The following is a 9,516-nucleotide window of genomic DNA, read 5'->3' as shown; positions in this document are numbered from 1 at the left end:
GGGCCATTGATGGACCCTGGAATGTACTTTAGAGAATATGTGTGGTCTCACCAGAGGGGACTGACATGCTGCTTCCAGGAAGGGTGGAGCCGCCCTCCTGCACCCCCTATACCCCTTGGTGGGGTGGGACCATGGGGGCCATATGAGGTCACTCACAAGAGGGCCAAGGGTCAACAGTCAGCCCTCCTTGGGCTGCCAGGTCCTGGGCCCCAGGGACGTGATTTGTTCTGAGCAGTCAGGCCTTGGATTGCTGTGGGGGTTTCCTCCTGTTTAGATGACTTCTCAGCTGCTCAGGCCTGACACACCCCATCATTCCCTTTAACCTGCCCCTTGCTCTTAGAACAGTTCACATCCCTCACCCCAGGCTGGCTGTGCTCTCTCTGCGCAGGGATCAGCCTCCCAAACTGAGGAGTAAGTGCTGTGCGAATGAATAAAAAACTCCCACTGTACAGGCAGGAGAGAGGCCTGAACGGGACCGGGGCAGCCATGGGCTGGGGTCTCCCAGGTGTCCCCAGCATCTGGCTTTTCTGCCCAGGTAGGTATGCAGCCCCTGCTTGCCCATCATGTTACCCCAGGCTCTGCCCTCCCTCCCTTAGACTCCCTACCCCAAGTACTAGAAACCCACCAGTCCCCCCTGCCTCTACCCTAACTCTCTAGAGATGCCCTCCTAAGCAGGGGCTCTGGCTGCTGCCCTCTCCTGCTGTCCATGCTTGGACCAGACCGCAGCCCACCTGGTCAGTTCCTTCTTTCAGGCTCCTCCACAGAGCCACCCAGCTACGTGGCCCCAGGTCCCATCCTTCAGAAGGAATAGAAAGAGGCGGGCTAGTGCCCTCGCTTTCACCCAGGGTTGCTGCTCCTGGCTCTGCATTGTTGCTTGAACGTTCCCCAAAGTTGTAAATGGTAGGGTCCTCAAAGTAGGTGATTTCAAACTCCCCCAACAAGCGTCAAGTGCAGGAGCAGCCAGGTTCTTTGCTTCCTTCCTTCTGTGGGGTGAGCCTGTCTCAGTGCTGTGAGTGTGGGTTTCTGAGGCTAAGCTTCTCACATTTTTCTTCCAGGCCACGCACCAGCTCAAGGACAGTGACCATCTAAAAGCATGTGGATATCTGTGTGTATTCTGAACCCTGGTGGCTAACTTGGCTAAAAACAAAATAAAACAAAACAAAAACAGAGCCTAGCAGCCATCCCTGCACAGGGCCTCTCAAGCAAATCGCACTTCACAGATGTCTGAGACCCTCTATTGGCCTTTAAATATACAAAGAAAGCTGCTAAATTGAAATTACTGATTTCCAAAGTAAACTTAGATAACTCCTTTAAAAAATATTTCTCACTTAAAAAATGCACTAAATGCGAGGGGTGCAAAGCATCCTCATACTGTGCTTCAGTGTGAGGGGTCTGCCCAGCAGGATGGTCTTCCAGGTCCCACAGAGCCCCAGTCTGCATCTGCAGGCCAGAGGTGCTTTCTGTGTATCATCCTCTCCGAAGGCTGGAGCACCCAACACATTGCAGGAGTCCCGGGTCACTGAAGGGGGGGCTGGAGAGTGTGGTCCCCCAGCTTCTCCGCCCACTCACTCAGGGTCTGTGGGACTCTGACCCCTCACCACTTCATCTGGGCTGGGAGGTACACACAGATTCCTGGGCCCAGAACCCCGGAGAACCCAGGGATCTGAATCTGTAGCCTGATGAACACCCTTTCTACACTCTAAAGCTTGTAGACCTGTGAACACCTTTTTCCAAAAGAGACCATACCTGCTACTAAGCCCCTTCCCCTGAAAAGGGACAGAAATGTTCCTTTCCCACAGGACCTGCACACCCAGGAAGTGGCCACCTGTCGTGGCTGTATAGGCTCGGGCTGAGGGCTCTGTGGCGGGGGTCAGGGCACCGCAGGCAGGAGGACTCCCTGTGGCAGGGTCTTGAAGGTGTGGCCCATGGCTCTCAGAGAAGGGTTGCTTGGGATGCTGGCAACTGTGGACACCTCTGAAGCTCCCCTGAGGGGTTGCTAGAGCCACTGAGATGGGTATCACTGAGCTTGCAGGACAAGCTGGACTGCCATGGGTGGCTGATGGCACTGGGCCCGGGGAACCCAGCCCACAAGGGCTGCCAAAGCCTCAGCCCCACCTTCAGGCCAAGTGCGAAGACAATGTCCCAGGAAGGCTTTGCCCCGCCCCCGCCCCATGGCTATCTGCCCTAGATAGAAATGGCCTGGTCCTGTCTGACTCTTCACCAGCCTCTTACCCTTCCTGGGGTCAAGGTAGGGGTCAGGGATGCAAAGGTGTGAGTGAGGCTGGAGGTGGCTTGGAGGAAGGCCAGGGTTCACTCTGGGTGGGCTGTCAGCAGTCTCTGAAAAGACCACTGATGGTCCCCTTGCTGCTACAGGACAGAGTGAAATTCACATAACAGGAAATTAACCACGTTTAAGTGAACAATTCAGTAGTATTTGGCACGTTCACAGTGTTGGGAAGCCATCACCTCTGTCTAGTTCCAGAATATTTTTATTACCCCAAATTAAGACCCATATCTAATAAGCAGTTTCTCCCCATCCCTTCCCTGTTCCCTGGTATCACCAACCTGCTTTCTGGGTCTATGGATTTGTCTACTCTGGACATTTCATATAAGCGGGATCACACAAAATGTGGCCTTTTGGGTCTGGCTTGTGTCACTGAGCACGATATTTTCAGGGTTCATCCATATTGAAGCTTGTGTCAGGGCTTCGCTCCTTTTTGTGGCTGTATGATATTCTGTGTGTTAACCTAAAAATAAAAGGCCTTTCAGAAAAAGGCAACAGTCCTGGCTAGCTTGGCTCAGTGGTTAGAGCATCAGCCCTCGGACCAAAGGATTGTGGTTTCGATTCCTGGTCAAGGGCACGTACCTCAGTTGTGGGTTCAATCCCCAGCCCCAGTTGGGGCTTGTGCAGGAGGCAACCAATTGATGTCTCTCTCATGTTGATATTCCTCTCTCTCTCTCTCTCTCTCTCTCTCTCTTTCTCTCTCTCTCTCCCCTCCTCCCTCCCTTCCACTCTGTCTGAAAATCAAAGGGAAAAAACATCCCTGGGTGAGGATTTTTTAAAAATGCAACACACATTTATTGAAATCATAAGAAAAGCTGTGAGACACAGATTCAGGCAGAAGCCCAGAGAGTGTCCTGACTAGGGGACAAAGGCAAAGGGTATTTGTGAGAAGAAGAAGGGGAACAATTCCCTCAGTGGAAGGAGGCATTTGTATTGGTGCAGATAAACCAACAGAGTGCCGCTAGTTTTAAACAATGTTTTTAATTTTCAGTAAGCGGCCATCAGTCCAATAGTCATAATATCTGCTTTCTTACTATCCTTGCAAACAGTTCTTTGGGACACAATGTTGCTTAGGCCCAGTTCAAAGGTTATACTGCCCTGTTTTAACATCCCAAAGATTTGAAGCATAAGACTTGAAAGGCCGTTCCTCTGGGATGGCAGCTCTAACTCCATTTTAAAGTGGCTCCATTTGTAATTTTTCTTTGACATGAGTTAATCTGTTCACCATTGGTGGACACGGGGCTGTTTTTACCTTTTGGCAATTGTGAATAATGCTGCTGTCAGCATGGATATGTGTGTTTACTTGAGTCCGTTTTCAGTTCTAGAAACTCCATTCCCTAGGAGTAAGATTGCTGGATTACATGGTAATTCCATGTTTAACTTTCTTAGAAATCATCATTCTATTTTCCATAATGAATGTACTCTTTTGTATTCCCACCTGCATGACACCTGGATTCCAATTTCTGCACTTACTGACACCTGTTATTTTCTGGGTTTTGTTGTGTGTGTGTGTGGTTATTTTTGTTAGTTTTATTCTAGCCATCTCAACAGGTATGATGTGATACTTTGTTATGGTTTTGATTTGCACATCCCTATTGACTGACTGGTAATGGCGGGCATTTTTTATGTGCTTGCTGGCTGTTTGTGCGTCTGTTTGACATGTTTGTTGAAGTCCTTTGCCCATTTTAACTGGGTTGTCTTTTTCTTGTTGAATTGTAAATAATTCGTTATATGTTATGCATACTAGATTCTTTTCAGATATATGACATAAATATTTTCTTCCATTTTGTACAGTGTCTTTTCACTTGCTTAATGATGTCCTCTGATTTACAAAAGTGCTTAATGTTGATGAATATCAACTAATCTATTTTTAATTTATTGCTTGTGTTTTGGTGTCATATCTAAGAATTAATTGCCAAATCCTAGGCCATGAAGATTTGCCCTGTGTTTTCTTCTAAACATTTTATAGTTTTAACCCCCTGATCCATTTTGGCTGATTTGGGTGTTGAGGTGCAGCCGGAGTCCCATCCTCTGCATGTGGCTATCCGGTTGTCCCAGCACCATTTGTTGATGAGACAATTCTTTCTCCCTGAATGGACTTGGCAATCCTGGCTAAATCCATTGACCATAGTTGCCTGGTGTGTTTTTGGACTCCCAGTTTCATCTTATTGTTCCTATGTCTGTCCTTATGCCAGGACCTGCCCCTGCACTCGAGCCACTGCTGTTCCCTCATTCTCACCAGAGCTCCCATTTTCCCAGGTATCTGTGTCCCAGGCCCCTCCCCAGCTTTATCTCTGATTCACTATCCCAGCCTGGGCCTCAGTCTCTCCATCTGCAGGATGGGGGGAGGGGCGGGCTATGTTACACATACTTCACTCTAAAGGCAGCCGTGGGCAAACTACGGCCCGTGGGCCGGATCCGGCCTGTTTGAAATGAACTAAAAAAAAAACAAAAACCGTACCCTTTTATGTAATGATGTTTACTTTGAATTTATATTAGTTCACACAAACACTCCATCCATGCTTTTGTTCCGGCCCTCTGGTCCAGTTTAAGAACCCATTGTGGCCCTCGAGTCAAAAAGTTTTTCCACCCCTGCTCTAAGGCCACTTTCGTAGCAGCCTGCAGGTGTTGGCACTGGCCCTTCTCCACCAGTGTGACCTATGTCCGTCATGGAGGCGACCCCACTCGTGGGGAGACCACTGGCTCCTTCTCATCTTCCTGCCCTCCCTCTGTCACCATGCAAAACTGGGATGAACCTTTCCTGAGGTGGGCTGGACATGGGCTCCTGCTCCATCCTCATGACCCAGAGTGTTGGTCCAGCATCCCTCATCCAGGGACTGTCCTGGCCAGGAGTGTGGCCCCGTCAAGCTCTGGGGCCATCAGGCAGCCCAGTTCCCAGCATACAGCATCCTCCCAGCCAGAATGTGCAGGTGTGAAGTTCTAGCTCAGGGGTGGGCAAACTTTTTGACTCGAAGGCCACAATGGGTTCTTAAACTGGACCGGAGGGCCGGAACAAAAGCATGGATGGAGTGTTTGTGTGAACTAATAGAAATTCAAAGTAAACATCATTACATAAAAGGGTACGGTCTTTTTTTTTTTTAGTTTTATTCATTTCAAACGGGCCGGATCCGGCCCGCGGGCCGTAGTTTGCCCAAGGCTGGTCTAGCTCCAACACCTGCACCCCTGGGCTCACATCCCAGCTCACCTGCTTCTGTGCCCTGACCCTGGGCCAGTAGCTACCTGCCCTCATAGTGGAGGGTGACCTAGTGCTGTGAGGGATTGAGCTTGTCTTTCCTGCTCCCTCCTGAGTGTGAACCCTGAAGCCTCAGGATGACAGCAGTCAGGGTGAGTCATGTCCACCCAGCTGGGCAGGCATTTGCTGGAGGGGTGTGTGCGTCTGGAGCACTCTTGCCCTCAAGATGACCACTGCCCCGGGGTTCACCTGCGGGCTGGATGCTACACAGAGGAAATTCATGTGAGGTGGACGCTGAGTGCTGACAATAAGCTGACCAGGCAGGGGGACAGCTGAAACTCAAAGTCCAGAGAAGGAGAGAGTGAAAGTGGGCCTGGCTGGTGTGGCCAGAGCACATGTGTGCATGAGTGCCATGAATGTCACAACATGTGTGCACGTGTGCCAGCGCATGTGCATGTGTGCGACTGCATGTGTCCAATGGTGGGGCAAAAGTTTAATGGCCACCATAACAAGAAGGTATTTTCAGACAAACGAACAAAGCAGGCAACTCCACGAGTACAATGGTATTTATTACAGGATGATCTATTCACGCGGGAAGATTGGGTCAGACAGGGCACCGACCCAGCAGTTCTGCGCAGATTATCTCAGCTCACAAACCCCTGTTACTGTACCGTTGTTGTTTTTTTGTTTTTTTTTATATATATAGCACAACTCGGGCACTGACAGGAAAACACAAAGAATGCAGTAATGCAAGAGCCATTTCCTGGTGGCCTGTGGTGATTGTTTATAATCAATACTATCACCACTTTGATATTTATGTTGGTTGTCATGCCATTCTGGCTGTTGCTAACAAAATATTCATGGCTACATTTAAATGAACACAGATAATCATCAAATAGAAAGCTCTGATATGCTCACTGAGGACAGTGAGGTTGGTCAGAGGTGACAACATGAAACTAACACATGAAATGAAATCTGGGACACAAAGATGGAGTTGGCTTTGTCCCCATCTACTTCTATACAGCATGAGTACCAATGTGCCAGTGCATATGCAAATATGCATCCACATGCAGTGTACACACATGCATACGTACAAGTGCATGCGTGCATGTATGCCAGGGCTCATCTGTGATTGCATGCCTGCAAGTGTGTGATTACATGTGTGCATGTGTGAGATTGTATGTTCCAGCATGCCTGCCTGTGTGTCTGGTGTGGACTGATGCCTTGGATGGATGACAGAGGGCAGGGGTCTGGCAACACCCTCAAGGTGGCTGTCCTGCAGCTGCAGTGATGCCTGCCAGGGGACGGAACAGAACTGCAAAGCATGCTGAAGGCAGGCCTCTGGCGGTGGGGAGCAGGGTCAGACGGAGGCTGAAGGGCCATGGTCCAGGCAGTAAGGGGGACAAGCCCAGAGCAGATGGAACAGATGGAGAGGTGGGTGTTTGGGCAGAATCTCTGGGCAGTGGTGACCATTAGCTAAGGGATGAGAGGGATAGGATCTGGGAGCAAGAGACCCTGTCACTCCAGACTCCAGGTATGCTGGAATCACAGAACCCAGGGCCAGGCTGGACCTGGGCCCAGAGAGCCCCACTAGGGAGGGGTCCTGGCTGGCTCCCAGAGTGTAAAGCAGGGTGGGTGGAGTCCAGTACCAGCTCCCAAGTGTCTGTTGGTCTTCCTTGGGGTTGGGCCACTTTTCCAGCAATTTGGCTGACACTTGTCCCCAGGCCCCTCAGTCCATGACTGGGACCCTCCACTCCACCAGCCACCCACCAACAGCGAGAGTCCCAGGACCTGAAGGCAGAGAATCCCCAGGACCTGGATCCATCTCTAGCTTTTTCATCAGCCAGGCCCAGTGCCACCCTGTAGGCCTCTGATTAGGGAGCCCTGGGAGATGTGCCCCAGGGCAGGAGGGGGTTGAGGAACCCCGTGCTCCCCCCGCTCCCCTAGCCCATCTTCTCCCAGTAGGGCTCACTGAGAGGCCACAGGGTCCAGAAAGGGAGCAGTATGTCCAGCCAGGGGTAAGCATCATTTCCTGATCTATAGAGTTAGGGCAGCTCCCCTCATGGCCCTGGGGAGTCGGGCTGAGGCCTCTATTCTCCAGAGGAACATGCCCATATTTGCTACCCTCCCCAGGACCAGGTCAGGGCTGAGAACCAGACCTATGCACCCATACAACATATGGCACCCACACAGGTGTGCACAGCACCCATCATGGCTCACACACACATGTATAGTATGGTCATGGTCTCAACCAGTTTGCCTGGGGGACAGTCCTTACTGTCTCTTTAACCTTTGTCTATATAATGCCAAGGAGCCCCTGGGGTAGGGAGCACACAGCACCCCAGGCAGAAGCTCTATAGCAATGAAGAACACTGGGTTCCCATCACTCCAGCTCCAGCCTGGACAGGAGACTGTGCCCCAGGGCTGTGCCAGGCCAAGGGCAGAGGCTGCCAGGCCAGTGAGTGGGGAGAGAAACTGGCTGAGGCAGGTGAAGAAGTGGGGATGCAGCAGCTCTCGGGTTATGGCCCCAGGGGCATAAGCAGAGTAAGCTACTGGGAGTCAGGGGCAGCTTCTGTCCTTCACGCTGGTGGGTCCTCAAAGGGCAAGGGGATGGGAGCATCTCTCTGATGCGTTGGAGCCCCACCCACCAGCATCAGAGGATGGACTGGTCTAGCCCTGAAAGGGGGGCAAGCAACCCTTCCCTGCCCAAAGTCACAGCCCAAAGACATTGGGGGGATGGGGGATGGGGGAGCTCCTATTGCTCCTCCAATGGAGTGGGCCACCTCCCAGCTCCTCTCTCTGGAGCCCTTCTCTCTGGAGCCAGTGGACAGTGAAGGTCTCCAAGGACTGGCTGGGGACACAGGAGTACTGCTCTTCCCGCTCCCAGGGTTGGAATGTGGTAAAGGAGATGACTATTGGGGGTTTTTACATTTGCCCGACAAGTTCACTTGTGGGGTGGGGTGGGCAGCTGAGCCCTGCTCTGATGGGAACCAGCTGTGGGAGGAATGCTGTCTAGACGGGAGCAGGCCATGTCTCCCTGCTCACATCATCTCCCAGGGAAGACCTGGGTAGCTCTACAGCTGCAGTAATTGAAGACCATGTCTAGGGCTCCTGGGGCCAGTGGTGGCTTCACGATCACTGCCCAGAGGCCTGTCCTCGGGCCAAGGAAAACTGCTCCTCCACCTGGCTTCCCTGTGCAGGGCCACCCATCTGGCCCCTGAGCCCGTGAGGCCTCCCTAGCAGGTACCCCCCACTTTGGTACAGTCACAACTGCTCTCAGCCTGCTCCATCTACCTGCTCTCAGGAGGAATAATTCTCCCACCCCAAGTCTCCCAGGGACACAGGCTTGTACCTGGCCCATGAGCTGAGGGCGGTTTCTGGGAAGGACCAGAGAGGCCCATGTGGGGAGTGACAGCTCCCCATGCAGCACATCCAGGAAGGGACACGTGGGTGAAAATAACTGGCCAATGGGGAAAAGGTTGGGTACAGGTGGGGACATGAAGGTGGACTAAGCAGGCCAGTGAGGGATAAATGAGATACAGAAGGGGACATAAAGGTGGAAGGACTAGGTGTTCAGGGACAAGTAGGATAGAACAGAGGATGTGGGGATGAAAGGAGCCAGGCTATAAGGTTAGATGGGTGACAGGAGGCGACCTAGTGTGGAAGGAACAGGTCAGTGGGGGCCAAGTGTGTACAGAAGGGGACATAAAGGTGGAAGATCAGGCTTGTAGGGCAGCTGGGGTATAGAAGGGATATGGGATAGATGGAGCAGATCCTTGGGGACAGTTTGGATACAGGAGTAAATATAGGGTTAGAAGGAGCAGGCCTATGGGGACACGTGGGGTGGAGGAGGGACATGGGTGTAGAAGGAGCAGGTCAGTTGAGGACAGTTTTGGTATAGGAGGGGTCATAGGGAGCAAGGAACAGGTATTAGGAACAGTTTGGTTTTGGAAGGAGCTGGCCTATGGGGTGGGAGTTTAAGCTAGTACAGCCTTTTTTCTTTAATCCCTTACCCTAGAATATTTTTCCCATTGATTTT

The sequence above is a fragment of the Myotis daubentonii genome, chromosome 5, assembly GCF_963259705.1.
Source record: "Myotis daubentonii chromosome 5, mMyoDau2.1, whole genome shotgun sequence".
Classification (NCBI taxonomy): Eukaryota; Metazoa; Chordata; class Mammalia; order Chiroptera; family Vespertilionidae; genus Myotis; species Myotis daubentonii.
Note: the sequence above shows the minus strand (reverse complement) of the source record.